Raw genomic sequence first — 27,380 nt, forward strand, 5'->3', positions numbered from 1 at the left:
GAGTTGAAGGAGGAAAACCATTTCTCCCGTTTTCACTGGTTATTACCCTTCCCTCCTTCCCATTTCATAAAAGAGGGTTGTTTCCACAACAGGGACATGGGTGGGGGGAATAACAGGAAAACAGGGGAAAATAGTTTTACTCCTTCAACCCACCCTCCACCCCCATAAAATGGACTATCCTTCTCTCACTAGTGCTCCCTAGTGGCCTCCACACAGATAATGGAACAGTACCCAAATTTCCTTTTTCCCAATCCAGATTATTTATTTGTTACCTTAAATGACATTTTAAAAATTGCTTCTCAGCATGACTATTCATCACAGAGTGGCTTACAAGGCTGCAAAATGTGGGAAACTGTGATACTCTAGGCTGCGAGAGCACTGGAAACCAGACACCAAGCCAATAAACAATCTAATATCTTTATTATAGAATTGAAGAAATAGAACAAAAGTAAGCAGAATATATAGTCCATCAATGGACCTTCTGGGAAAGGTCAAATATAGTCCAGTATTATAAAGTTCAATGTCCAATATTAGAGTTTAAAGGTGGAAATCCAGTTAACCGAAACACACTCAAACTTCCAAGCAGTTTGAGTGGGGAATAATCCGGATCTTAAGCAAGAGTTCCAAGGAGACCAGTCCCAAGGCAAGGAATTCAAGGCAAGGCAAGGCAAGGAAACAAGACAAGGCAAGGCTGGAGATAGAGGATCCAAACGCGATCCGAACTTGACTCAAAGGCGAGGCGTCGCGCCCAATCTACACACGAGTAGAACGCCACAAGGACTAGAGGCGAAGTTAACACTCCAACTGACATGTTGACACCGCACTGGCTGGCCAGCGCACAGAACTTTTAAGGGACTTCAAATCTCCCTTTCAAACAGGTGTCCAATACTTTTCCCAGGGGAAAACTGACTAGAGACAACATCTTCAGCAGATGCAAGCCTCCCTGAAAACTCCCAAGGGAACCGGCTTAATCAACATTCTCTCTGGCAGCTAATCTTGCGCTTCGTCTTCGACTGGCCTTCTCTGAGCGGCTCGATTCCCAAAACAGCCACCTTTGAAAAGGAGGGGAACCGCTGGAAACAGACTCGGCTTCAAAGGCTCTTTTAATAAGCTCTGGGCTTGAATTGTCAACAGGGAGCATCTGGAAGGAAGCGGGCTCTTGCTGAGTCGGCAAAATTCCCAAATCCTCATCGCTCTGGTCCACAACGAGTACCGGGTCATGACCCGAAGGTCTCTGTGACATCACAGAAACACACAATTACAGTTAAAATATGGGAGTGCATATACATGGCAACAGCTGCAATTTTTTTGATGTGTCAAATAAAGTATGGTTAGCAGAGAGGGAATAAGAAATTAGTTGTAATGAATACATATGTATTGTCCCAAGGAGGCTATTGAGAAATTCCCTTCACAAAAGAATTGTTACCTCGACTGTAACTTTTTGGGTCCTGAAATGAACATTGGTTTTTGTTATCTAACCATAGACATTTTGCCTCTAATTTTGTTCCATTTTCCCTTTGTAAATCTTAAAAGGCTGCTGCTACTGACACAATAATAATAATTACAACAACAACTTTATTCTTATATCCTGCACCATCTCCCCGAAGGGACTCGGTGCGGCTTACATGAGGACCAAGCCCAATAGTACAACAATAAAACATTGAACATATAATACATTCCAATTACAACAAATTAGTACATAAAACATATAAAATATCACAAAACATAAGCTGAACAACAACCAATAACCAATTACAAGTGCAGCGTGTGTATTCAGAATTGGGCAGGGCAATAATGATACATGTGCAATATATTGCAGACACTGGTAAGATGAGTCAGTAATAACGTGCAGAGCCTGGGTATAAGGTGGAGGTAGAAGGACTTAGTCAAGTTGTAACTGAATTAGTCAAAGTCACATTGAAATAACCTAGTTTTCAGGTCTTTCCAGAAGGTGGCCAAGGTGGGGGCTAATCTAATTTATCTCGGGAGGGCCACCACCGAGAAGGCCACTACTAGCACCTCCATTCAATATATTTACTCCCTGCGCCTACTCCTATATGTTCAGCTAATCACATCTAAGGCCTATACAGAGCAAACATAAACACTAATCTCACTCATCTTATATTTATGCATATGATTTTCCTGCCTATAGATAAAACCCTTACGTTTATCTCTGATTAAATTTATTTTGTTACTCTTGGTCCAGTTTCCAGTCTATTCAATTCATCTTGAATTCTCATAATATTTTCTGAGGTATTAGCTACTTACTCTCTTCGGTTTGGTGTCACCTGCAGAGTCGATAATGTGGACTTCTAATTCATTCCTTAAGCAATTTGTGAAGATGTCTGAACTATTCATTATTTTAATCTGAATAGTGTGCATTAATTTTAAATGCAGTGTCATTTTGCGACAGGTGTTTTAATGTTGATCACGAATAATCTAATTGGTGCAATTTGCTGCTGCCACTTACATGTGCAAATGAGTAATTGTTTTTGGTATTAAGTATTATGCGTACCTATTCATTTTAAAACCATTGTTATGTAATGTTGCTTAAAGCGACATACTTAATACAGTTATTTGGTCAGCATAATTCGGGGCTAATTCTTTCTCATTCGTAACTTGGGGACTGACTATACTAAATTATTATACAGGTTGATTATCCCTTATCCAAAATGCTTGGGACCAGAAGTGTTATAGATTTTGGATTTCTTTTCAGATTTTGGAATACAGGCAGTCCTTGGGTTATGAATAAAATAGGTTGTGTAGGTTTGTTCTTAAGTTGAATTTGTATTTGAGTTGGAACAAGAACATTTTTTGAGTGTATAGTAACTCTAGCTAATTTTGTTTTTCATTTTGAATAGTATAGGAAAACCCTTGTGATGTTTCCTTTGTTGTCTGTGCCCCTGTTCAGAAGATTCACCTCATTTTCTGTCCCTGTGATAATTGGATTTTGAAAATTGTGGGTTGTCATGGAAACAAGGATTAGTGATAAAGCTTCAGTTGAGACACCTTTTCACCATGATAACTCTTACAGGAGTGAATTTCCCTTCCTGGAGTAGATTTGCTCTCACTTCTTGTTGTCTCACCCCTGTTCTTTACTATGAATCGTTTGTAAAGCAGGTGTTTGTAAGTCAAAGACTGCTTGTACATCCTAAGGAAATCAGCTACCCACAGCTTAAAAAACATTGGGCAACCAAAGGTTGAGTTTCTGAGCTCCAAATCATAGCATGCCATTAAAAACACTGCTCTTCTTTTATCTGATTAACCCATTTGGTCCTAAGATGCCTTTATAACTTCTGCATTTTGAAGGACAAGATGTCTATAAAGTTGCACACCACTCTTTAAAATATGTATATATGTTTAATAGGTTTACCTTGATGAAGACAAAATTGTATGTTAAAGAGAATAATGATTTTATTGGTTCTTAAAATTCCTTTTCAAAATCAATTTAAACAACATGATTGTCAACCTTGATCATGTTTCTTTCCTGTGGGTTCCATATTGTTTCTGTCATAACTGCCTTACCAGCTAATCATCTTCACTTTAGGTTGTGCACTTGGTGGTTCTGGCTATTTTTTCACTTAGTGCAGCCTTGCAAAATCACCTTTGAATCCTTTGAAGCAAATCGGCAATCAGTGGAGCGGATTCTGAAATGATTTCAGACTCTAAAAGACAGATGCCAGTGTTGAACATGAAAAACTTCCTCTCCAAAAGCCAAAAATTCTGGCACTCATATTGAATATAGATTATGTGAAAAGAAAGATTTTGCATTTTTTCCTCTTTCTTTTCCCATTAATTGTTCACTGAGTATTGATACATTAAAGCAAATAGGCAAACTGTTTCTTGTATGTAGAAATGTTGGAAACTATGCAGGGTCAACTCTGGTTTATCCTTGGATGGAAGACTGCCAGCTAATATCAGGTTATAGGCTTTATTTCAGGGGAGGGAACCGGCGCAATCACCTCTGAGTATCCCTTGCCTAGGAAAGCTCTGTGAAATTAATTGAGTTGCCATAAGTTATCAGGCAACTTGAAAGCCTTTATGCATATAGTGGACCCAGTGAAATAATGGGAACATACTTGTGCAAGTTTTATCAATCCAATGTGTCTGCTTTATATGAGCAAGGATGTAGGCCTTAGTGTGGTCATGGGGGTCTGAAATAAGGGTGGTTTCATTGCCATGAAATTTGCCTTCCAAATGCATCACATATGATATGAAATCTGTGCCTGTTTATAATGTTGCATGAAGGAAGACATGCAGAAATATTTTGTGTGCAGTTCTAACATATAGCCTGCTTCTGTGTGCCATGTTTGGGATACTAATACCATGTTAATAACATGAGAAGGAAAATGGAATAGGGTATCATTGGATCCATCCACTCACAAGTGAGTTCTTGTGTATGCATTATCAAGTTGCCTGTTAACTTATGGTAACTTCATTTATCTCATGGAGTATTCTTAGGTAAGAAAGACTTGAAGGTGGTTTGCTAGAAGTTTCTCCTCTGAAGTATTGCCCACAGCATTGGCAGATCTGGTGCATGTAGAGTAATGTAACCCTTAGTATTTTATTTTTTAATCATCTTTGTTCCACAATGCTCTGGCATGGTAGAGTGATGAGGATCCATGGGATCAAGGGTGTTTAGTCCACTTAGGCCTGGTCTGATGGGAGAAGCACTGCCCTCTTCTTACTCCTTTGTGAACTACATGTCCTGTCCACCAAATCAATACCATGAAAATTCTGCCTTTTTATTTAATTCCCAAAGCAGCTGAGGAACATTATATCAGGACTGGTAAAATCTGATCACCACAATCCATGGAAGGAATTAGTTTAAATGAAGGGCCTCAATTACATTTCAGAGATGTGACTCCTGTGCTACAAATCACACTCACTGAATACACTCCCTTTTCCCTTCATCTTCCTAGTACATCCCCACAACTGCCTTGAAAACATGCCTCATCCTAGTCTTTTGAATTGGTGAATATTTGTTATTTTTGATAGGTTCCAGGGGGACAATCACAAAACAGCCATAGGGGGTGATTTTCATCCTCACAATGACTCTTTTGCCGGCCATGATCATTTACAAAACGGTCTGTTACAGTTTGCACGCCTCTGAATTACAATGTTTTAAATTCCCTCACAGAAGATTTGAAAGTAGTGCCCAAAGTGTTGATTGATCACTGCCCTAGTCACTAAAGTCATCCTTACAAGCTCTGCTCTGGGTGACTGAAGTATGATGCAAGTCAAAGAAAAGACCTTGTGTCATCTCTGCAATGCTCCTTTTGATTCCAGTCCTGAAATGAATGGCTTTATGCTGCTTTTTGACAGTGATTTTAAACTTTGCTCTTAAATTGCATTTATTATTGTTTAGTGCCTTCAAGTCATTTTTGACTTCTGACAAGCACATCACAGGGTTTTCTTGGCAAGATATGGTCAGAAAGGGTTTGCCCGTGGCCTTTCGCTGAGGGAATGTGACCTGACCACAAGTCACTCAGTAGATTCTTGTGGCTGAGTGGGAATTCGAACCTTAGTTTCCTTCATAGTCCCAATGCTCAAATTAATATACCAAGCAAGTTCTCTGAATTGTATTTTTTACTAAACTTCCATTTTTATTTATTGTTGTTCTTTAATCAATTTGATTTATTTTGATCTGCCCATATATATTTATTTTGAAGACTTGAATAAAGTAATATATTTTTTTCTAGTTACATTTTGTATTAAATCTGTCTGCTGTTGTGTCAAACAGCATATCAATTGTTCTAAGGGAAGCAAAGCTGTGGTCTTTCTGTTTGCATGGTTCTTTGTCTTCATAATAATAATAATAATAATAATAATAATAATAATAATAATAATAATAACAACAACAACAACTTTATTCTTATACCCCGCCCCATCTCCCCGAAGGGACTCGGGGCGGCTTACATGGGGCCTTGCCCGATAAAACAATCAGATATCAAAACACAGCAATAAAACAATTATCCAATAAAAACATCAATATCAGTAAAAACAATCGTTAAAATCGACATGAAACATACAATATTAAAACAGGAGACTAATTCATAGAACCCAGGCAAAGTGCAGAAAGTGCCGAAATGGGCCGAAATGGGGAAGGTAATTTCACAGTTGAAATGGACAAAAGTGCAATATAACATTGGCAACACCTCAGGAATGGGGCTATTATAAAATGGGCAGATAGATCAGTCCGACAACAAATTAAGTGTCAAAGGCCTTTTGAAAGAGCCAGGTTTTTAAGCTCATTACAAAAAGCATTGAATATGAGCCATTGATGGATTATGAGTCAGTTTATTAAGCACTGCCTAATTTTTCCTTACTCTCTGCGCAAATATCTAGTTGGTGTTCTGTGTAAATAAAATGTTGTATGTTCCTTTTTCTCAAAATTATTTCCTCAAAATTATTTCACAGTGTGTTCCTCATTGCTGAGAATGTTGCCAGACTAACAAACTGTGTATGCTTAAATTATAGACAAAAAAACCTCCTGTTTCCAACTTTTCCCAAAGTTATTACCCTTTCATTCTACCAGAATTGGCATTGTCTTGAGAAAAAGCATCTTGCATATTCAAGCTCTTTTAAACTCACAGCCCTCTACAGAAGAGCACTGTTCTATTTATATAGCAGATGTACTCAACTGTAAATTTAGATTTTTCTCATCTTACTGTATTACCATTGAATATTTTCTGCTACATAACTCCAAAACTATAAACAAAATAAGACAGCAGATGCATAGTCTCTGATGTATAAAATGTTAGCAATGTGTAAGAAAACTTATCTTTATTCTCTTTTTATAAATTAAGTATTTGTAGCACTTTTGGAAATATAAGCACTATAGCACTCTTTGGTTTAATAAGAACCCTGACTTGCAGTGCAATCTGAACTCAGGAAGTAGGCAGAGAGCCAACTGATCCAATGCTAAGCCAATTGAAACTGTGCTGAACCTAAAGCCTTTTCACTCGGGGGCAGGGGACAATGCCTCAACTGGAAAAATAAGTTCATCTTTTTAGTGGTATTTTAAGAAACTATACTAGCATCTATCAATTACCAGTCACATGTAGATATAAGAGGGAAGGGGCAGCAGTGATCCTTGTGATGTATTGATATGGGTCCACATGGCTAATGTTTACTTTGGGTCACAGGTGGCTGCAGTTATAGCCTACCCTGCATCCTGGATCACAAAGCCTTCTCTACCTTCCAGAATTCTTTTGGCAATGGGCCTTCTGCTTGAGAGACTGTACGAGACCAAACAATATTGTATCTGTGTTTTGTATCAACCATTTTTCAGTCTTCCAGTTGAATGCTAGAAAATTCTGTCCTCTTCCCTTCCCCTCTGAGTCATGATTAGAACCCAGGTTTCATTCCTTCCCCTTTTGCTCTCCATGTGACTAAGACTCTCCAGAACATGATGGAGGGGCAGGCCTTTTCACTTCCTTGTGTGTATGTTGTTTGTAGGGCTGTTGTTTGTAGGGCTGTGCTGAAGTTTCTTCCAAGATCCCTCCCAATTTCCTCACGATGTAATTGGAATTACCTCCTGAGTTTCTCCCCTGCTCTTTCCCTTTCTCCTTGCTGAAGTCCGGGATATACCATTTCCCATGCCAATTACAATGAAACAAGGTTTCCCTAAGTATCAGCACACATGGCTCTTATTCTACATGGTTTTTTAACAAGCAGGCAAAAACTGCAGAATGCAAATAGCATGTCTTATATTCCACATCTCCAGCATCTGGAGAATAAGGTGAAAGAAACAATAAGGCATTGTGTGCCAGGCCACAAAACCTGACCCATAACTATCTGAACAGGGCATCACAAAAGCATGGTGAGAGGTCCTGACGAAAGGCACAGACAGTAGGTAGTAATCTCCTGGTTTGCAGTTAAATTGAGAAAAGGTTGAGGAGACTGGGAGCTACATTTAAAGATCAGCTTGCCTGTTAAGAAAAGAGACAGAAATATAGGCATGGAACATTGCCTGGCAGCCTTTTCACAGTAGGTGAGGAAAGGGGAGAAAATGGTTTCCTTAAAGTGGCAGTGTCTCAGAAATTCTGTCAGGGCTGGTGAAAGGCTGATAGGGGTGTGGTTGAGAAGGGTGGACACTGACTGGTCCCATTAGCCTCACAGATACCTTGGAGCCTCAGAGCAAGCTCATCTTTATCAGGGAAAACTTACTGCATTCCTGAAAGACAGAATTAAGAATGAGTGTTTGGTAAGCAGCCATAGCCCTTGGCTCAGCAAAGCATCAACCAGTCAAGGACACTGCTGAGAGAGGATGAATGTTTCTTGGCTGCAAAGAAATATGAAAGTGAATACTCCCCTGGCAGAAGGAAGAGAAGTGTGACTCATATTCTCCTCCCCACCTGCTTACCTGAGAGTGCTGTATATTTCCCCACCCTATCTTAACAGAAAGCATATATATGAAAGGTGAAAAGTCTTGGTGAAAAATCATGCATGCATTACCACATCTTAAGGAAAGGGCACAAGGAAGACACATCAGATACCTTCAGCATTGCAATTTAAGTATTTCCTGCAATTTAACTCACCTGGGAGTTTCATTGGACCCTCTGCTGACAATGGAGGCCCAGGTCTCCGCCGTTAGCAGAACCACCTTTTTTTCATTTTTGGCAGGCTAGATGGCTGCCCCCCTATCTGTCCGGGGATGACCTAGCTACGGTGATCCAAGCTATGGTCATCTCAAGACTGGACTACTGTAACGCCCTCTACATTGGCCTTCCTGTGTCAGTGATCCGGAAGCTCAAATTGGTACAAAATGCAGCTGCTCGGCTTCTTGCGGGAGTCCCGATGAGATGCCATATAACACCAGTCTTACTGCAGCTGCACTGGTTACCAATTGAACACCGGATCACTTTCAAAGTGATTGTACTTACCTTTAAGGCCTTACATGGTTTGGGGCCAATGTAGTTGAGGGAACGCCTCACCCTCTACCAACCCCAGAGATTCTCTGTTCTGAGGACCTAGATCTACTGGAAGTTCCCAGTTTTAAGACCTTGCATCTAACAACAACCAGACGCAGAGCCTTTATAGCAGTGGTGCCATCACTCTGGAACACTCTGCCACCTGAAGTCCATGCCCTACGGGACTTATCAACCTTTCGCAGGGCATGTAAGGCACACCTGTTTCGGCAGGCTTTTGATTTCTGTTACTGCTATTTTTAAATCGTTTTAGATTTTAGCCTGTTCTTGTAAGCCGCCCTGAGCCCTAGGGGAGTGGCGGCATATAAGTTTGAATAATAAATAAATAAATAAATAAATTGGACTTTACAAGTCCTAGGTATCCAGCTGGATGTTTGTTTCTGGCAGATGCATACCTATATTCATATGAAATTTATATGGATTTTCGTCAGAGAAGTATTGGAAGTGGAAATGGGAATTGCCTTGCTTGCTTTGGGATCCTGTTTTTGTTGCAAAGTCTCCTGCTGGGTCTTTTGTAGTGCTTTGAGTTGTGCTCAGTATCATTTTCCATTATGCACCATTAACAAACTGTTCCCATGTGATTGCTGGATGTTGTGCCAGAGAGACATAGTTTCATGCACTCTGCTATATGTCAGGGCCAACCTGGATGGAATTTTTATCAGGTGTCAAAGGTGTTTTGTGATGGGCTTATGGTTTGCTCTGTGTAGTGACCTCAGCCCTTACAAGATGCATGACTCCGGCGGGTGTATTTTTTGAAGTTCCCATTGGTTTCCATTTGTTGGAAATAACATAGGATTCCCCTAACATGGCCAGGCTTTGTTCTAGTACAGTTGCAAATTTACTTTCATGAACTTTTCATTTAAAGTGTTTTGTAATTATGAATTTCTACATTCAGATGTAAACAAAAACTTTGACAAGCCAAATCTTTAAAAAAATACATGCTAATTTATGGAAAGACTAGCTGTGCCCGGCCACGCGTTGCTGTGGCGAAGTATGGTGGTATGGGAAATAAAGTATTGAGGAATTGGTGGTAGTTAAGGTAAAGGATAAAGATTTTTCCCTGACATTAAGTCCAGTCGTGTCTGACTCTGGGGCTTGATGCTCATCTCCATTTCTAAGCCGAAGAGCTGGCATTGTCCGTAGACTCCTCCAAGGTCATGTGGGATGACCGCATGGAGCGCCGTTACCTTCCCGCCGGAACGGTACCTATTGATGCACTCACATTTGCATGTTTTTGAACTTCTGGTTTGGCAAAAGCTGGGGATAACAGTGGGGGCTCTCCGCTTTCCCAATTCAAACCTGTGGCCTTTCGGTCCAGAAGTTCAGCAGCTCAGCGCTTTAACACGCTGCGCCATCAGGGGATATTATTTCCTAAAGGTTGTGAATATACAATATTTCTGATTGTTTTTTTTGTCTGTTGGAGGCAAGTATGAATGCTGCAATTAGGCAAAATGATTAGCATGTAATGACCTTGCAGCTTTAAAGCCTGGCTGCTTCCTCCCTGAGTGAATTTTTTGTTGGGAGGTGTTAGCTGGCCCTGATTGTTTCCTGTCTGGAATTCCCTTGTTTTCAGAGTGGTGTTGTTTGCGATATTTTATGTGCTTCTACTGTCTGTGGCCCTGAGAAAACAGAGGATTTGCCAGACTTTGATGATGGGAATACTTCGTTGGGAGATGTTAGCTGGCCCTGATTGTTTCCTGTGTGGAATTCCCCTGTTTTCAGAGTGTTGTTCTTTATTTAGTGTTCTGATTTTAGAGATTGTATTGTTCTGTTTTATTATACCACAGTAATTTTAATATATTCTGGTTTTAGTGTTTTTGAATATTTGGAGCCAGATTGTATTCATTTTCACGGTTCACAGCAACACGATGATGATGATGATGATGATGATGATGATGATGATGATGATGATGATAGTAATGATAGTAATAATAATGACTTTGGTAATACACACTGCTTCACTCCCTTCTCAGCTTCCTTTCTAGAAGAATCCTTTCTTGGGATGTGTTAGCTGGCCCTGATTGTTTCCTTTGTGGAATTTCCAATTTCCCTTCTTTCAGAGTGTTGCTCTTTATTTACTGTCCTGGTTTTAGAGATTATATTGTTCTGTATTATTCTATCACAGTAATTATTTCATATTAAAGCAGAATCTCACTTATCCAACATTTGCTTATCCAATGTTCTGGATTATCCAACGCAGTCTGCCTTTTAGTAATCAATGTTTTTGTAGTCAGTGTTTTAAATTCATTGTGATATTTTTGTGGTAAATTTGTAAATACAGTAATTACTACCTAGCATTACTGCGCATGGAACTACTTTTTCTGTCAAATTTGTTGTATGACATGATGTTTTGATGCTTAATTTGTATAATGATTACCAAATTTGATGTTTAATCAGCTTTTCCTGAATCCCTTCTTATTATCCAACATATTCACTTATCTAACGTTCTGCCGGCCTGTTTATGTTGGATAAGTGAGACTCTGCTGTATATTGATAATCCTATATTATCTGCTTAGAACTGGATTATATGAGGCCCCTTCTTCACAGCTGTATAAAATGCAAGATGTGTGATAGTTATTTGTTTTCCCATCTTAATCGTTTGTCTTTTTCATTTTGATACCTTCATGTGTATTGCTTTTTTGTTGATTGTGACTATTACTGTTTTACTATTGCTTTAAAATAAAATAAAAATTCCTGGTATCAAGTACCGTTATGTGAAAAGAAGTGCTAACGAAAAGGATGTACTACATTGTAGAATTAATTCATTTTAACATCAGTTTAACTTCCATAGCCCGATGCTATGGGATCCTAGGATTTATAATTTGATGAGGTACCAGCCTCACTTAGCATAAAAAGCTAAAGACCATGTAAACCAGTGGTTCCCAACCTGTGGGTCCCCAGGTATTTTGGCCTACAACTCCCAAAAATCCCAGCCAGTTTACCAGCTGGTAGGATTTCTGGGAGTTGAAGGCCAAAATACAGTAAAACCCTGCTGGTCCGAGCCCCGCTGGTCTGAGCCTCCGTGCAATCCGAGCTGGTGAACGGGGAGGGCCGCAAAGGCCCTCCCCATTCACCTGCTCGCTGGCTGGCTAGGTGTGCGTATTGCTAGGTAGATAGCAAGCTACCTAGCAACACGCACGGGGCACCTCCCAAGGGGCGAGCGCCCTGTGCGTGTTGCTAGGTAGCTTGCTATCTACCTAGCAACACGCACGGCTGGCTCCTTCGCCATGCTGGGCGCCGGTGCTGCCGGCCCCCGGCGTGACGAAGGAGCCGAGGCACGGGCGGACGGGTGAACAGGGAGGGCCTTTGCAGCCCTCCCCCTTCACCCACTCGCTGTCTGGCCCAAACACCCACCGAAGAGAGGAAACTTTTCCCTTCGGTGGGCGCCTGGGCCTGGTAATCCGAGTGATCCAGGTTAACCAAGATGAGGTCCGCCCATTTAACTTGGATTACAGAGGTTCTACTGTATCTGGGGACTCACAGGTTGAGGACCACTGTTGCAAACTATAACTCACGTGATCCCATAGTATTAAGCCATTGCAAGTCAGACAGCTTTAACTTTTCAGTGTAAATGCACCCAAAGAAGAACATGTGCCTTGTTGTAATTTTTAATATTCAATTTATTATAACAACTCAAGATATCTCCTGAAATCTGAAAAGTACACATACTCTCTAAAAGCAAAATGACACTCTAATAATTAAGCAGTCTTTTAAAAAAATAAACCAAAAACAGTTCTTATTAGCAAAGCTAGAAGGAAAATGTGAGGCAAATAGTGAGAGGGTATGCTTCTTTTTGCTTATTTAAAGATGTATATTGTTTTGCTTAAGTATCAAAGTGGGGCCCCTGGTGGCACAGTGCATTAAAGCGCTGAGCTGCTGAACTTACGGACCAAAAGGTCCCAGGTTCAAATCCTGGGAGTGGAATGAGCGCCCGCTATTAGCCCCAGCTCCTGCCAACCTAGCACTTTGAAAACATGCAAATGTGAGTAGATCAATAGGTACTGCTCTGGTGGGAAGGTAACAGCGCTCCATGCAGCCATGCTGGCCACATGACCTTGGAGGTGTCTTTGGACAACGCTGGCTCTTCGGCTTAGAAACGGAGATGAGCACCAACCCCCAGAGTCGGTCACGACTTGTGATGTCCCATGGCCCTCTGGGTCGTGACCCTGGCGCCATTATGGATCACAGTGATGAGGAAATGGGATTTCTGCCGTTTCAGCAAGAGGCTGTTCCTTTCCAGATGTCTTTTGTTGACAATTCTAGCCCGGAGCTCATTAAAAAGGACCTTGAACAGGCACCTATTCCCAGCACCTCTCCCCCCTTTGCGAGAAGGGAGTTTTGGGAAGCTAGCCGCTCAGAGAAAGCGCAAACACGAAAAAGCGCCCAATTAGCGGCCAGAGAGAGTGCTAATTAGCTCGTTTCCCCTGAGTTCTCAGGGAGGATCGCATCTGGACGTAGATGTTGTTTCAGTTCTTTTCCCTTGGGAAAAGGAGCACTGGACACCTGCTTTGTAGAAAGATTTGAAGTTCTTTAAAAGTTCCTCACACTGCCTAGTCCTCGCGGAGTCAATGTGTGAATTTGGAGGATTAACTTCGCTTCCAGCCAAGTGTGGACTGCGTTTAAGTCCACTGCCTTCCAGCCTTGTCGTGCTTTGCCAAGCCGTGTTCCTTGACTTGTTTTGCCGTGAATCCAGTCTTGTCTTGTCATGCCGTGTATTCAGCCTTGTCTTCAATTCCTTGCCTTTGGACTTGTTTTGAACTCTAGTGAAAGATTTGGACGTTTTTCCCCACTCAAACTGCTTGGAAGTTTGAGTGCGTTTCGGTTTTGGATTACAAACTTTGAACTCTAATATAAAATATTGGACAATATATTATTGGACTATATTTGACCTTTCCTGAAAGGTCTATTGATGGACTATACTTTCTACTTGTTTTCATTTTAATTCCTTAATTCCTTAATAAAGATATTAGATTGTTTATTGGCCTCGGTGTATTGGTTTCCAGTGCTCTCGCAGCCAGGGGCGTCACATGACTGGACTTAACGTCAGGGAAAAACCTTTACCTTTACCTATCAAAGTATTCTTTAAGTATTAAAGATGTCATACTGGATTTAAATTTCAGTGCAAGAAAAGCAGACCTGCACTACAAAACTACTTTTTCAGTGGAGGTGGTTTCCCTAGCTTTATGACTATTTTTGTCCATTTTTGTAACTAAACACAGTATTTCCTGGCCTATATTATACGTGTGCTAGCAGTTAAATTAAAAACTCATTAAAATACAAATAGCACCCCATTTTTTTAGTTCCACTCTTATAAGCACAGGAATGCAACTAGGAAATTTAAGCTAGGACATTTAAAATTCTCCTAGCTCCAAATTCATCAGGTTACCTGCTTTATGTATAATGCTACTGTATAAACACAGTCAGAAGATCACTGACTACATTTTAGATCTTCAATAAGAGTCAAAAGAAAAGCATAAAGGTTTGGCATCAAAAACGCCTTATATGTATAAAAACTAAATTCTCTTAAACTGATGGTTTTAAACCATTGTGGACTCATGTTGTTCAGTTATAGATTACTATATTTGCAACTCTTTATGGAAGACATCTCCCATAACCTTATATTTGTTCACACTAAAGAGCATACAGTGAAGATAATTGTTTGTATCTAATACCAAGGAAGTTTCAATATTTAACAATCTCTTTAAATGTAAAATGCTGGAAAAATCACAGTGCAGTTGGCACATATCCTCACATGTGGAAGCATTGCAGTCTAAAAGTTTCTAATGATATACAAAATAACTATCCAGATTGTCAGACTAAAAATAGGCCTTTTATTTCTGTTTACTTAATTACGATAAATTACTGAATCATACAGAATCGGCTTTTATGTCTAGCAGCAAGATTTGGCATTGCTCTGCAGTGGAAGTCTTTGAACTGTTTTTCATTGGATGTGTGGATAATGAGAATTTGGAATGTTTCTTTGATGGAGAAACTAACTGATAAACAGACAGGAATGACATTTTTCAATATATAGTTTGATTTTATTAATAAGAATTTGTTCTTCCACCAAATTTCCACCAAGATTACATGTGAGTCTGTGGAATTAAGTTACAATCAGGGTAAATCTGACAAGTGGGTAATTGAACTATTTTAGCAGACTGTGCTGTTTAATCTTTCTGTAAAAAACAGAGAAACACCTATGTTTTAGTAGTGCCAATAGTAATGCCATTACAGTAGAGTCTCACTTACCCAACATAAACGGGCCGGCAGAACATTTGATAAGCGAATATGTTGGATAATAAGGAGAAATTAAGGAAAAGCCAATTAAACATCAAATTAGGTTATGATTTTACAAATTAAGCACCAAACATCATGTTATACAACAAATTTGACAGAAAAAGTAGTTCAATATGCAGTAATGGTATGTAGTAATTACTGTATTTACGGATTTAGCACCAAAATATCACGATGTATTGAAAACATTGACTACAAAAATATGTTGGATAATCCAGAACATTGGATAGGCGAATGTTGGATAAGTGAGACTACTGTATTACTATTCTTTAAAAAGTTGATTTGAAAATATTTTTCAATGAAGCTGTGAGGATATTCTCATTCCCCCCTGCAAACAAAGTTTCCTTTTTCAGTCTAGCCTAATGAATCTCTTAACTTTGTAGATACATTTTAAATAATATGTAGCAGGACAGTGTTTTTGAATTATAATAGCAAATAGTTACAATACAGCAGTATGGGACTAGTACCCATAGTTTTCTTTAACCCCCCCCCTCCCCCCCAAGAAAATAGGTTCACTGTAAACATTTTATAGGTCCTCCAGATTGATTCTATGGTATGCTTCTGCTGGAAGTAATTCATTCAGCAGAGTTCACTAACTATTACCCACAGTTTCATATTTCCACATCCAGGAACTCATTCCCCCATAGATGAACTCATTCCCCCTCTCTGTTCTTCCTCCAGTCTAGTCCACAGATATTTTCGAAATCAGTTTAGGAATATCTGGATATTAACCATAGACTGTATTCAAGATTTTTCAGATGCAACCTGCGCTTCTCTCTCACACCAGTTTATGCCCCATAGACATCTCCCAGATCAGAGTACTGAAATCCCTATGTTAATCCCAGTCCACGTTAACCCTAATAGGAGGAGGTCTAGAAAATTGAGATTTATTACCACTATCCCCAAGCCCCATTTGCTGAGAGCAGAGTTTTCCTTTCCCCAGTCCTTTGAAATACAAAAAATATCATCCTTTTTTACAACCACTTCACCCATTTCACAGAACAGACTTCCGTTAAGCTGCAGTGTGGAAATACCAGTGCTGCTGTTGCCTTCAGCAGTCTTGGGACCTGGATCTGCTTCTGTTGCTGCTACTATCATCATGAAGCCCTTTACTTAGCCTTGTCACGAAGGGTCACTTCTTAGTCTGGCCAGGTCTCCAGAAAATTAAAAAAAAATCCCACAGAATATCTGGAAGCTTGTTGAGGTACACGAGTGAATCATGGAATGCAGTTTGGGAACTGCTATTACATGTGAGATCATCCCAAACTACTGTCAAAGGCTAACATGATTGCATATTTTTTCTGATGTTCCATTTGCTTAGAAATCTAGATGTTGGGGGTAAGATTTCTGTCTCATCTTTCTCTCGAACCACATGGCACTTGGTGTTGTCTTCCTTGGATTAATTTTAATTACAGTAGAGTCTCACTTATCCAACATTCGCTTATCCAACATTCTGGATTATCCAACGCAGGCTGCCTTTTAGTAGTCAATGTTTTTGTAGTCAATGTTTTCAATACATTGTGATATTTTTGTACTAAATTCGCAAATACAGTAATTACTACGTAGCATTACTGCGTATTGAACTACTTTTTCTGTCAAATTTGTTGTTAAACGTGATGTTTTGGTGCTTAATTTGTAAAATCATAACCTAATTTGATGTTTAATAGGCTTTTCCTTAATTCCTCCTTATTATCCAACATATTAGCTTATCCAACATTCTGCCGGCCCGTTTATGTTGGATAAGTGAGACTCTACTATATTACTGAATCTTCCGAGTAGTCAGACCTACTGCTGAATTAATCAGATTGAACACAAAGTTAGTATAGTAGAAGTACATATGTTATCATGCAGTGGCATGATTATCTTTTCTTAAACCAAGAAAATGTTATACAGTATTTATTTTGGGAACTTGTTTGACACAATATTTTTAATTTCTAATAGATTTACATGTTTGAGGGAGACACATTGCAAGCAGATATAAGACACCTCTGTTCTTTAATTTATCTATAATATATTGTGTACATACATTGGTTGGTAACTTTATAAAACAGAAGCATGACTATCATGTAGGAACTGCCAGTACGATGTATTACATAATCATTCATTCAGATCATACATAGACCAGCTGCTCCAGAACATTTTAATAATATTAATTTATAATCTTTTTATTAAGTAACTGCTATCTATCTAAAACAATCTAACACTTTCAAGAACAAAGAATTTTCCTTGCTCTTTGGCCAGTAGTTCTTGTCCAGGGAGATTTTTGGATTCTTTTCCAAAATACAGACTCAAATTTCAAAGGAAGAATAAATTTGTCCTCCTGGAGTATGGTTCATTTGTGATCTACTTCAAAGAAGAATGAGATGTATTCTATCTTTATATTCAGTTCCCAGGACAGATGGAATTGGTAGGAAGTGTGATGAGTCATGGGCCATGTAGTCCCGTTCATGGCACTGTAGTCCCAGATGAAGAGGAGAACTTGGGTTTTTCACCGTCTCAGTCAGAATTGGAACCTTCCCAGCCAGATTTGGGAACCTTGCACCTGCAAGAGATTTGTCTTCCAGAAATCTGTCAAACAAGCCCTGAGTCTAAATCTCCTGTGTTTTCTCGCCACGAGTTTTGTAAACATCAGAGAGCAGTTCAAGCGGCCTCTCGTAGGAGTGCTAGGATAGCTGCTAAGAATTCAGCTGATTAAGCCTGCTTTCCATGGGAAACCTTAAGGAGTCATGCATCTGGACTCAGAGATTAGCTTTCGTTTCTAGTTCCCCAGAGAACTGCTCTTTGGTGGGAAAACTAGACCCTATTTAGGTGTTTTACCCACAAAGGCATCTTGCGGAGTCAATTCGTCAGCTACTGGAGTAAGTTGTGTGTGGACAGCGCGCTCCGTTTCCAAGCCTCGTTCCTGTTTCAAGCCTTGTCCCTGATTTCAAGCCTTCGCTCCTGTTTCCAGCCTTGTTTACCTTCGCGGACCTTGCCTTGTTTTCCAGGGCTCAGCCTTGCTTTGTTTTCCCGGATTTTGCCAAGTAATTCCACGGATCTTGTTCTTGCTCCTCGTTACCTTGTTGCCTTGAATCAAGCCTTGTGTTCCAAGTATCAAGTTATTTCCTAGCCTTGCTCAAGTTCATGGACTAAAGGACCTTGTCATCTCCCCTCACTTGCTTGGCAAGTGAGTGTTTCGGTTATTGGATTACAACTTTGGACCTTAATATTTCATATTGGACATTGTTTCTTGGGACTAATTTTGACCTTTCCTGAAAGGTCTACTTCTGGACTATTTCATACACTTGCTTTTATTAACTATATATATTTCCTTAATAAAGATATTAGATAGATTCTGGTCTCTGTGCATGGTTTTTGGTGCTCTGTAGCCTGGGTCGTGACAGTTTGACTCCGCCTCCCTAAGCACCAATTAACCTAGGCCAGAACGTCTACCGGAGCCGGACCGGGAGGTCAGCCGCTCAGCTACACCATCGACAAGGAGGAAGTGGACCGCATCCATGATAAGCTCAATGCGCAGGAGGGAGAAATAAAGGGATTGAAGGAACGCGGAATCCGACTCCCGGCCCTGGCATTGCCAACCAAGTTTTCTGGAGAAGCTTCTAAGGTTCATGTTTTCCGTCGCCAATGCCAAGCTTATCTAGAGGCCCGCAATGCCGAGTTTCCCCAAGAGGACATCAAAGTGGCGTGGATCTACAGCCTTTTAGACGGGCCAGCGGCCAACTGGGCGACGGCACTGTTCGACCAAGTTTCCCCACACCTAAGATCAGCGCAACACTTCTTGGATCACATTAAGGCGACTTGGGGGATCGAAGACAATTTGGAGGCAGCCGGCCATAAACTCTGGCGCCTCTCTCAGGGGGACAGACCCTTGTCCCAGTACATAGCCAAGTTCCGAGTGCTGGCCCACAGCACCGGATGGAATGATATAGCCCTCAGAGGACAATTTCGGGAGGGTCTCAACATCGAGATGTTGGAAGAAATTTCCAAAGTGGATCCCCCCCACTCTCTTGAAGCACTCATTGATCAATGTTTACGAGCCGAAGTCATGCTTGCCAACAGAAAACAATGGGTCCGAGGCCAGAGCGGTAGAGCTGGGGTGAAACCTCCCGCTCCCACCAGCGTCCAGCCGCGTCCAGTATGGAGACCCCCGCCACCAGCCCCATACCACAGGGGGAGCGAGGAGGTGCCGATGCAGTTGGGCAATGTGCGTCCCAGGTTAGATGCCGCCGAGAAGGCCCGCCGCCAACGCCTAAATCTCTGTTGGTACTGCGGAAACGGGGGCCACTTCGCCAGAGAGTGCCCAGCCAAAGGGAAGCCCCCCGCCCGTCTGGCGGCGGCGTCCTCCACGGAGACGAAGACGTCTGAGGCGGCTGGCGCACAGCCGGCGGGGGAAGCCAGCGACCGGGCGTAGAGAGGCTCGCCAACCCGGTCAAAAAACCCACTCAAGAGCCGCCAACCGGGGTCCTATTTCTTCTAGTGGTCACCTTGTGGTCAGCAAAAAAGGGGCCAGTCATGGTCCATGCCATGATAGACTCAGGAGCTACAAACAATTTCATTGATAGAGAGTATGCCGACTCTCTGGGATTACAATACCATGACTTCAAGAATGCCCGTGTGGTGCAAGCCATCGATGGCCGCCCCCTCAAGACGGGCCCCGTAAGCCAGTGGTCGGAACCCACCAGAATGTGGATAAGGGAACATATGGAAGAGATTTCCTTCTTTGTTACCGAGGTTCCCCATTTCCCTGTAATTTTGGGAATTCCATGGCTGACACTTCACGACCCAAGCATCTCCTGGTCCAACAGAGAACTGCAGTTTGCTTCAAAATATTGCCAAAACCATTGCCTTGTAGCCAAGGTCTGCCATGCCACAGACACTGAACCCATTATCACCTTGCCCAAGAAGTACTCAGAATATTGGGATGTATTCAATGAAAAAGAAGCCGAGAGATTACCCCCACATAGACCTTATGACTGTGCCATTGACTTGGTGGAGGGGGCCCCGATCCCGCGAGGACATCTCTACTCCCTGACTGAACCGGAGCAAGAAGCTCTCAGGGAGTTCATAGAGTCAAACCTTCGCAAGGGATTCATCAGACCCTCTCAATCCCCAGCCGCTTCCCCAGTGATGTTTGTGAAAAAGAAATCAGGGGACTTACGCTTGGTGGTGGACTATAGAGCATTGAACAATATCACTAAGCGGAACAGCTATCCCCTGCCCTTGATCTCGGACCTACTAGACCGACTTCGGGGAGCCAAGGTCTACACCAAGCTGGATCTTCGGGGGGCTTATAATCTAGTTCGCATCAGAGAAGGGGACGAGTGGAAGACCGCCTTCCAGACTAAATTCGGATTATTCGAGTCCCGAGTTATGAATTATGGATTATGTGGAGCTCCCGCAACGTTCCAGCATTTTGTCAATGACATCTTTCAGGATTATCTAGATCGGTTCTTGATCATCTACCTGGACGATTTTTTGGTGTTTTCTAGATCACAATCAGAGCATGAGAACCACGTCAGAATGGTGTTACAACGATTGCGGGATCATGGACTTTATGCCAAGCTGGAAAAATGCGCTTTTGATCTACAAGAGGTAGATTTCCTGGGATACCGCGTCTCACCACTAGGGCTCTCCATGGACCCGGCAAAGGTTTCGGCAGTATTGGAATGGCGGGCGCCAACCAACAAGAAAGAGGTGCAACGATTCTTGGGGTTCGCGAACTACTACCGCAAGTTCATTCCAGACTTTGCCCGCTGGTCTGACCCAATCACCAGCTGCATCCGTGGGAAACAGCCGTTCCGCTGGACAGATCAAGCAGAGAAAGGGTTCCAGCAACTAAAGAAATTATTCACGTCCCAGCCAATCCTTCAGCATCCAGATCCTGAAACCCCTTTTGTTGTGCAGGCGGATGCCTCCGATGTGGCAATTGGGGCTGTACTCCTACAACCAGTGGGAGACCATCTTCATCCTTGTGCCTTTTATTCCCGTCAATTGACCGCGCCAGAGAGAAATTACACCATTTGGGAAAAGGAACTATTGGCCATAAAGGCAGCCTTTGAAACTTGGAGACATTGGCTAGAAGGGGCCAAATTTCCCATTGAAGTCCATACTGATCATCGAAATCTAGAGCATCTAAGAACTGCCCGCAAGCTAAATCAAAGGCAACAACGCTGGGCTTTATTCTTTGAACGTTTTAACTTTCAAATTCATTATGTAACCCCAGCCCAGACCAAGCAAGCAGATGCTCTGTCACGGAAACCGGAATACGCTGCAGGGCGCAAGGAGACCTTTGAGTCCCAGCTGCTACAACCCGAGAACTTTGCCACGCTCACAGTGGGAAACACCAAATCCACTCCCATTGAATCAACTTCCCCTACTCCAGGACCCCTTTGTGCTCAGGAAATCAGGGCTAGTCAGCAAGCAGACGCCTGGGCACAGGACCAACTTCGCCAAGGACTACGTTTTCCCTTTTCGCTTAAGGATGGGCTACTTTGCTATAGAAATCATGTTTACATCCCCCCAGGACCGGGCAGGGAAAAAACACTTCGTCTGTGTCATGACTGCAAGCCAGCAGGGCATTTCGGGCTATTTAAAACCATGCATTTGATCCTAAGAGATTTCTGGTGGCCCAAGATCCGCAAGGATGTGGAAAAATATGTCAACACCTGCCCAGTATGCCAGCGCTCCAAGACAAGAAGAGAAAAGCCCTCAGGGCTTCTGCATCCCCTCCCTACCCCATCCCGCCCATGGGAAATAATCTCTGCGGATTTTATCACTGATCTACCACCTTCCTGTGGATTCACCACGATCCTAGTGGTGGTGGACCTTTTCACCAAGTTAGCCCATTTCATTCCCTGTGATGGCCTTCCCACGGCCAAAGAAACTGCAGATCTATTCCTCCAACATGTTTTCAGATTGCATGGATTGCCCAAGAGTTTGGTCACAGACCGTGGGTCCCAATTCACCTCTCGTTTCTGGAAAGCACTACAAAAACTATTGGGCATAGACTCTCGTTTATCTTCGGCTCATCATCCCCAAACAGATGGGCAAACTGAGCGCACCAATGCCACTTTGGAACAATACCTTCGTTGTTATGTGAACTACCAGCAAGACAATTGGGCTTCCCTGTTATCGCTGTCAGAGTTTGCCTACAACAATGGGGTCCAGGCTTCTACTAAAGAAACGCCGTTCTTTGCAAACTATGGCTTCCATCCACGTTTCTTTCCCCCTGTCATTGAAACCTCAGAAGTTCCCGCAGCAGAGGACTGGCTGCAGGAACTCGCAGCGGTGCAACAACTCTTGCTCCAGCAATTAAACCAAGCCAAGGAGGACTATAAACGTCACGCGGACAAACATCGCCAGCCGGGCCCCGAAATCAAGGTAGGAGACCGGGTTCTTCTGTCCACTCGCTTTTTGCCCTCCCATCGCCCTTGCCGGAAGTTAGATGCCCATTTCATTGGCCCCTATCCAGTGGTGGCGCAACTTAACCCCGTGACTTTCAAACTCCAACTTCCGCGTTCAATGCGCATTCATCCAGTGTTCCACCGCTCCCTGCTCCTTCCGGCGGATGGTGTGCGTCCTGATACAGACCGACCGGCCCCCCCTCCTGTTTTGATGAATGGGGAGGAGGAGTTCGAGGTTGAGGACATTTTGGATTCTCGCTTTCACCGCCGCCGCCTACAATATCTCATTGACTGGGTGGGTTTTGGCCCCGAGGAACGCTCTTGGGAAGACGCTTCCACAGTCCATGCTCCTGATCTAACCCGCCGCTTCCATCAGACCTATCCCGCCAAGCCGTGGCCTCGCGCCTCGGGGAGAGAGTCCCGGTTTGAGGGGGGGCTTGAGGAGGGGGATAGTGTGATGAGTCATGGGCCATGTAGTCCCGTTCAAGGCACTGTAGTCCCAGATGAAGAGGAGAACTTGGGTTTTTCACCGTCTCAGTCAGAATTGGAACCTTCCCAGCCAGATTTGGGAACCTTGCACCTGCAAGAGATTTGTCTTCCAGAAATCTGTCAAACAAGCCCTGAGTCTAAATCTCCTGTGTTTTCTCGCCACGAGTTTTGTAAACATCAGAGAGCAGTTCAAGCGGCCTCTCGTAGGAGTGCTAGGATAGCTGCTAAGAATTCAGCTGATTAAGCCTGCTTTCCATGGGAAACCTTAAGGAGTCATGCATCTGGACTCAGAGATTAGCTTTCGTTTCTAGTTCCCCAGAGAACTGCTCTTTGGTGGGAAAACTAGACCCTATTTAGGTGTTTTACCCACAAAGGCATCTTGCGGAGTCAATTCGTCAGCTACTGGAGTAAGTTGTGTGTGGACAGCGCGCTCCGTTTCCAAGCCTCGTTCCTGTTTCAAGCCTTGTCCCTGATTTCAAGCCTTCGCTCCTGTTTCCAGCCTTGTTTACCTTCGCGGACCTTGCCTTGTTTTCCAGGGCTCAGCCTTGCTTTGTTTTCCCGGATTTTGCCAAGTAATTCCACGGATCTTGTTCTTGCTCCTCGTTACCTTGTTGCCTTGAATCAAGCCTTGTGTTCCAAGTATCAAGTTATTTCCTAGCCTTGCTCAAGTTCATGGACTAAAGGACCTTGTCATCTCCCCTCACTTGCTTGGCAAGTGAGTGTTTCGGTTATTGGATTACAACTTTGGACCTTAATATTTCATATTGGACATTGTTTCTTGGGACTAATTTTGACCTTTCCTGAAAGGTCTACTTCTGGACTATTTCATACACTTGCTTTTATTAACTATATATATTTCCTTAATAAAGATATTAGATAGATTCTGGTCTCTGTGCATGGTTTTTGGTGCTCTGTAGCCTGGGTCGTGACAGGAAGTCACCATTTAAAAAAATAGTAGCAAGTAAAAAGCAGCCTAGCTGCGCAACTAGGAGAAAGTGGCAAAAAGCATTTTCTTGGACGGTTGCCTATTTTCAGAGGGAATGTAAGCTTTGTACCTAATGATGATATCCATTAGGATTCCTAGCTTATTCCTGTAAGAGGTAAAATAAATCAAACAGAGGAAAGACCAGGGTTGTACTATTGTGAGTTTGTGTCATAAACTCTTACTGGGTGTATTTTTATGAACAATGTTGATTAATGGCTACTTTGGTTGTCATCCAGGCCCAAGTAGAGTGGTGTTCTTAATAATACCATGGAGCCATTCAATTTCTTTAGGCATACATTAAACCACCAATTAATTAATTTATTAGTTTGATATACATCCTGCTCTCCTCCTAAAATGGAACCTGAAAAATGTTTCCTGCTTAGAGTTAGAGAAATGCGCGTGAGCAAGTGTGACCTGTCCATGTAATAAATGTATGGAAAGTCTAGTATTGAAATCCTGCTTTCCTGGATTGCTTTGCAATTTTTCATTCATTGAATGCCATTGGGTCTTGAGACTCCTGCATCTGTAAAGTTGATCTCCATGTTCCAATTTGATTGTAGAGGTAGAGGGAAGAAGTTACATTAGGTTAACTCTAGACTTCTGTTCTTCATGGTATTTGGAATTGGTCTGCTTTTAATGTAATGACTCAACTCCACTAGAACATAGCGGAGCTGAGTCCACTATGGTATTGGTTTTGTCCTCATAGAACCTCATATTTATATCTGTTATAGGGTTATGAACTTTCTTTCTTCACAGATTTGTCAAATCTTCTGAATTTCAACCAGTTAATGCATTCTTGTTGGAGAACTCTGCTTAACTAAAAAGCAGGTAGATTTGTTGGGTTTGTTAGTTATCTATTTCTGGTAGTTTGAGTATTTCCTTTCATTACATTGTGACTGCTTGATTGCAAGTATTCAAGTTCATGTGTTTTGGCTATAAGTTAAATATCACTGAGAGTTACTCTATGAGTGCTGTGTTAGAAGGTGACAGGGCCGGCCCCACCATAAAGGCCATTGACGCCGCCGCCTCGGGCGCAGGTCCCGGGGGGCGCCGTCAGGCTGGGAGGGAGGCGGGGCACCGCTCTGACGGTGCCCCGCCGCCCGACCAGTGCGCCCTGGCCTTGTGGCTCCCTCTTTCGCCGCCCGGGGAGGGGAGGAGGCGATCCCCCCTTCCCTCCCCGGGCGGCGAAGCCTGGTTCTTTCGCCGCCCGGGGAGGGGAGGAGGCGATCCCCCCTTCCCTCCCCGGGCGGCGAAGCCTGGTTCTTTCGCCGCCCGGGGAGGGGAGGAGGCGATCCCTCCTCCCCTCCCCAGGCGGCGAAGCCTCCCTCTTTCCAACCCTGGCCGCGCCTCCCACGCTGCGTGGGAGGCGGGGCCAGGGCGAATAGCATGGGAGGCGGGGCCAACCCTGGCCCCGCCTTCCACCCAGCGTGCCCTGGCCCCGCCTCCCACGCAGTGCGGGAGGCGGGGCCAGGGCACGCTGGTTGGGAGGCGGGGCCAGGGCGCAGGAGGCGGGGCCGGCGGGGGGCGCTTTTCAGCGCCCCTGCTTAATATTTAAATTTATCTCCGACCGGCCCTGGAAGGTGAAAGCTCTTGTAAAACTAGCTAGGTTGAATACTGAAGTAGCCATTTAGTTAGCTATGTATTTTGCAGAGATACAAGAGGTTGTATCTCTTATAGTTACTTGTATTAATTTGAACTTGCATTCATGAGGTTTTTAGATACAATAATGATTTTTGCAGAAGAGCGCTTGTGTTGAAATTACAATGTTCTTTGTTGGTATCTGTCTTCTGCTTCTAAAACAACACTTCAACACAGATCTGTTTTATTTTTCTTGTAGTGTAGAGATTATAATAAGCACAGAAATGACAAGGTCTGCTTTTGATACTATAGTCAGTCTTCCACATTCACTGAAGTTTGGAGCACAGTACTCCCATGAAAGTGAAAAAACACAAATTTTAAAATGCTATTTTTTTCCTCTGAGAGACCATCTTTTTAAGAATCTCTAGGTGCTCCAGCATGACTCTCTCTGATCAACTTCCATCAGAAACTAACCATAGAATAGCATCAGAGGACCTAGAGATTCCTAGAGAGGTGTTCTTCCTAGGAATCTCAAGGTCCTCCAGCATGACTCTGTGGTTGATTTCTTGCAAAAATTGACCTTAGAGTTGCACAGGAGATTCTGAGAGAAAGAACAAATTGATGAATAATCAATTCTGCAAAAATCACATCCACAAATGTGGAGGGCCAGCTGTTATATCCTTAGTTTGTTGTGCTTAGTAGTCCTCATTACTGTATATACTCATTTACAAGTCGACCTCATATATAAAGGGTAGCTTTGGGACCCAGCATGGGGAATCCTCAGATCCATTCCATTGAGAAGTGAAAATATCAGCGCTGCTTCAAGGCCAGCCATTTTACTGCCCAGGCATTAAAATGCCTTTCACTATGCTCAGAGAAGGGGATTGTTTTACATTTTGATAAAAGTTAAGATACAGTATTATCTTTTGCCATATTCTGTCCAGGCAGAACCTAAAACAAGTGCCAACTCCTTCCACTCTCCTTTCCACCATGGCAGCTCATTGGCATAACAAGCAAAGGTGTTTCTTTTAAGGTAAGCTCTCACTGTAGTCTGGGGATAGCCTACCCTAAAAGAAGCACCGGGACCCTCTGCTTGCCATTCCAAGGTAGATTCATGTCAAAAGAGTGCCTTCATCAACATTTTCCTGCCCAGACATTTTTTTTAAAGCCAGAAGTCGTGATATGACAAAGAAAGCAGAGGGGGTTTGTGCTTCCTTTGCCTGCCTTCTCTGGCATTTCTTCAATATCCTGCTGATCTCAGTTAAACTGTCTGCAGCAAGCTTGCTTGTCTCCTGAGAAAAGGTGACTTGCTAACTTATACCCAGTTTGCTTTAAGCACTTTTGAACTCCTCTTTGGCACTTTGCTCCTTCTTATTTTCTGTTCCTTTTTTAATGCATTCATGCACATATTGTGTGTCACTTCTAGGAATCAGGAGGTTAAATATGCTCCTGGGTGCCTATTCCCAGTGAATAATTACTTGCAGTTATACATTTATGTGAGCTAATGTGAATTATATTACTATCCCCCCCTTAAAAAAAAAAAAGCATCTGCTCCTATTCTGCATCTCCAGAGCATTTACTGTAAGGGGTGGCCCAAAAGTCACAAAGGTGTTTCAACATCTAATCTCTGTTTTATTTTTTTGTTTTTAATTTACAATACAGTAGCACCATACAGCATATCTAGGAAACAGAACTAGA

General features: G+C 42.6%; 1 protein-coding gene across 10 annotated transcripts in view; it reads left to right on the forward strand.

Moving 5' to 3' along the window:
- fryl (FRY like transcription coactivator) overlaps positions 1-27,380 on the forward strand; it is a 174,911-nt gene that overhangs the window by 36,574 nt on the left and 110,957 nt on the right. The window lies entirely within an intron of this gene.

This window comes from Anolis carolinensis, chromosome 5 (genome assembly GCF_035594765.1).
Source record: "Anolis carolinensis isolate JA03-04 chromosome 5, rAnoCar3.1.pri, whole genome shotgun sequence".
In the NCBI taxonomy this organism is placed as follows: Eukaryota; Metazoa; Chordata; class Lepidosauria; order Squamata; family Dactyloidae; genus Anolis; species Anolis carolinensis.